We start from the raw sequence: 4096 nt of genomic DNA, 5'->3' as shown, positions 1-4096 counted from the left end.
TAAAACACCGTAAATTCCTGTCCTGGTATCAGATGCGTCTTACTATGGGTAAAAAAAAACACAGACCTCAGATTACTGCTGCCCCGCGCACCCAGCGCACTGTAACAGTGGTTTATATCTCTTCACAGAAAGACCGAATCTCATTTGAAGCCTGATGAAAGTCAGTCTCACAGAGTCTGGTGACCTCCCGCGCTCTCCTCGCTCGATGAATCTCCCATTCTCCCCTCGCTCCCTAACCCGCACAATCTTCCCACCGCGCTCTCATCGCTACCCTCCCCAAACCATCCCGCTCCCATCAGCGTGCGCAACTTGCATGCCTATCCGCCTGGGGGCACTCTTTGCAACGACCACCGGCCTACCGTCCTTGTTTTCGCATCCCGCGCTCATCTTGCGTCGGCCACATTCTCGCTCTCTCGCTGCTGAACCGTGAACCCATCCGTACCACACAGCCGAATGCACTGCATTGTCGTATCATTACCGTGCTTATGAAAGTCTGTTAAAAATCTGGGGTATATCTACTTCAGGAGTAATGTCCAGGATCTCGTCCTCCAACTCCGCCGATTCTGCGCTCTCCTCGCTTCCCACCAGCACCCGGCACTCTGCATGCTCGAACCACACATTTCAGCCCCCCAGTTGCACTTTCCTCACTCGGCTCCCTTCCCGAACTCTCCTCGTTGACGTCCGCACTCTCCCTACGCCAGACCTCCAAATTGCTCCCCTGCGCCCCAACTACCTCGAACATCTACCCACTCACAGCCTATAACCCTGCATATTTCTGTCGTCCTCATGCATCAGCCTCTATAACTACCCTCGACAGGACGTTCCTGTCTTCCCGCCTGTCTGTGGAAATAAAAACTTCCCCTAACTCTTCTCCCATTTAATGGAAAATGTTGGGCCTATATTAATATCTCTTTAAATTCCCTAATATATCTGCTTCTACCACCATCCCATGCAACTCATTCCAGGCGCCATCCACAGTCTGTGTTAAAAAAAAAGCTGCCCCACCCTAACATCTCCATTGGAATTGCTACGTCTCACTTTAAATGTATGCCCTCTATTGTTTGACATTTCACTCTGGTAGAAATATCCTGTCTGTCAACTTTATTCAAGCTTCTCATAAACTTTTAAATTTCTATCCGCAGTCTCCTGCCCTCCAGAGGAAAAAAAAAACAAGTTTATCCAACTTCTTGTTATAGCCCATGCCAGGGTAAAAGTCTTCTGCACCCACTTCAAAGCCTCGGCATTCCAGTTCAAATTTCAAAGTAACATCTATTATCAGAATGTCTACTTGTCACCACACATAACACTGGGATTCTTTTTTGAGCGGATATGATTAGCAGATCTATAGAACAGTAACTATATACTGTATACATCAGGAACGATGGACTGGACACAGATGTGCAAATGCAGATATAACTTTCAGTCGGTCACGTCGTTGTTGGTCTGCAACTGACCGGGCCGGTTTGTTAAATCCAAATTGATTCTTACTAATTCGATAGGATCCTTTAACGAAGCAGAAAATAAGCAAGCAAATGAAATGGGGCGGTTACTGACTTTTAAAAGCTCTGGGTTGCCAACACGGTATAATATAGTGGAATAACAAAAACTGCTATTCTACAGAAACAATGCAGAACTCTGATACGTTACAATTTTTTTCTGAACTGGTGGGAGACTTAGCAGGAACACTTCTTAAATATTAATGAAGAGCGAGAATAGTTTGGAGGAGCATAATCGTGATGTGGAGGAAGGTTAATGAACTTTTCCCAGTGGTCTCATCAGATCCCAGCAGGATGTACCGCTGTAGCCACGCAGCCCTATTAATCTCTGATTCTGCAAACCCTCAAAGCCCCTACATTGACCAATTCTGTCAGCGACACAATCACTAACCGCTGACCCACATCCCGATTACCGTCCTGCACTTTTCCTGCACAGCACTGACGACTACATTGGTGCTGCTTCCTGCACGCGTGCTGAATTGGTCGATTTCATCCTCTTTGCCTGCAACTTCCACTCTGCCCTCAAATTCCGCTGGTCCTTTTCCATCACTTCCTTTCCTTGCCTCTATCTCCGGAGACAGCTTATCCACCAATGTGTAGTATAAACCAATGGACTCTCACAGCTACCTGGACTATACCTCGTCCCACCCTTCTACTTGGAAAAACGCAATTCCCCCTTCTCTCAAATCCTCCGTCTCCGTCACCTGCTCTCAGGATGATGCTTTTCATTACTGAGCGAAGGAGATGTTCTAAGTTTGCAAAGAAAGTGGCTTCCCTTCCTCCACAAACAGTGCTGTCCTCAACCGCATCTCTTCCATTTCACGCACATCTGCTCTTGCACCATCCTCCCGGCTTCCCACCGGGGATAGTGTTCCTCTTGCCCTCACCTAACACCCCACCAGCCTCCGCATCCAGCACATAATTTTCTGAAATTTCCACCACCTCTAACTGGACCCTACCACCAAACACATCTCGCCCCCCCCCCACCCCCACCTACCCCTCTTTCTTCTTTTGGCAGAGAGCATTCCCTACGTACCTCCCTTGTCCATTCGTCCCTCCCCACTGATCTTCCTCCTGGCACTTATCCTTCCAAGCAAAACAAGTGCTACACCTGCCTCTTAACCTCCTCTCTCACTACCAGTCAGCGGCCTAAACACCCATTCTAGATGAGGCGCACATCATCTGTGAGCCTGCTGGGGTCATATACTGTGTTCGGTGCTCATGTAGCGCCTCCTGTATATCGGTGAGACCCAACGTAGACAGGGAAACCGCTTCGAGGAGTATCTACACTCCGTCCGCCAGAACAGGCGGGATCTCCCAGCGGCTACCCAGTTTGATTCCACTTCCCATTCCCATTCCGATATGTCTATACATGGCCTCCTCCACTGTCGTGATAAGGCGACACTTAGGTTGGGTCTGTTTGAGCAGCCTCCAATCTGATTTATGAACATCGATTTCTCAAACTTCCAGTAATGCCACTCCCCCACCTTTCACCACTTGCCATCCGCTTTTCTCTCTGTCATCTTATCTCCTTGGCCGCCCATCTCCCATTTTTGTCTTCATTCCATGGTCTTCTTTCTCTTTCACCTATCAATTTCCTAGCTTTTTGTTTAATCCTTCCCCCTCCAAGTTTCACCTATCGCCTGGTGTATCTCTCTCCCATCCCCTCACCTTTCACATCTACTTCTCAGCTTTATTCCTCTTCAGTCCTGGCGAAGGGTTTCGGTCCGAAACATCGGCTGTGTTTTTTCTATGGATTCTCCCTGATTTGCTGCGTTCCTCCAGCATTTTGTAGGTGTTATCCCGATACATTTCCCACTAATCCTAACCCGCGTTAACCGGTTCCCACTGGCCCCACCTTCCCACCTGCCTCCAGGTCCCCACCAGGTTCTCTGACACAACACACTTGCAACAGCCCTAGTGAATCCATACCGCTGCACCAGATGAGTCACTAAACACACTCATATCGACAGCTCACAATGACCCCACACCCCTCCACGCACCTCGACTGCTCATACACCACCCCGTAGCTTATCTCTGACAACATCGTTCATCCACGTTCCAAAGAACGCCACATCGCTTCCACTTTCCCCCACTGCCCTGGCCGAACAAGAATCCAAGTCGCAATAAACCCACATCTCCCCAGCAGTTCCTAATGACCTCTCATCGCTCCACTTGCCGAGCAACCCAAAAGACCCAACATTACCCACTGCCGTTGCACTTCCGCCATGTTCCAGTTAGCACCACAGCTCCTCTATAAGCCCCCAGTGTCTCCACACAGTCTGCGTCCCCAGTGTCTCCACACATCCACAGCAGTTCCTACTGTCCGCGCCCAGAAGATCTCGGCACTTCCGCTAGGTCCCATTGACTTCCTCCACGGTACAACTAATAGCACAACAGATCTCTCAGTTCCCACTGACGTCAAACATTTCCACGTCCCCAATGACCACAGAACTGTCCAGCCGTTCCCACTGACCGTAAACCGCCTACACTGCCGCAATAGTCACACTCCCCCCACTCCATTAATTTCCACTGACCGCCACTTCCTCACGACTCCAATGGCCAAACGCCTTCTAAATCCTCGCTGACTCCACTCATCC

The sequence above is a fragment of the Hemitrygon akajei genome, unplaced genomic scaffold (assembly GCF_048418815.1).
Source record: "Hemitrygon akajei unplaced genomic scaffold, sHemAka1.3 Scf000073, whole genome shotgun sequence".
In the NCBI taxonomy this organism is placed as follows: Eukaryota; Metazoa; Chordata; class Chondrichthyes; order Myliobatiformes; family Dasyatidae; genus Hemitrygon; species Hemitrygon akajei.
This window is presented reverse-complemented; position numbering follows the sequence as displayed.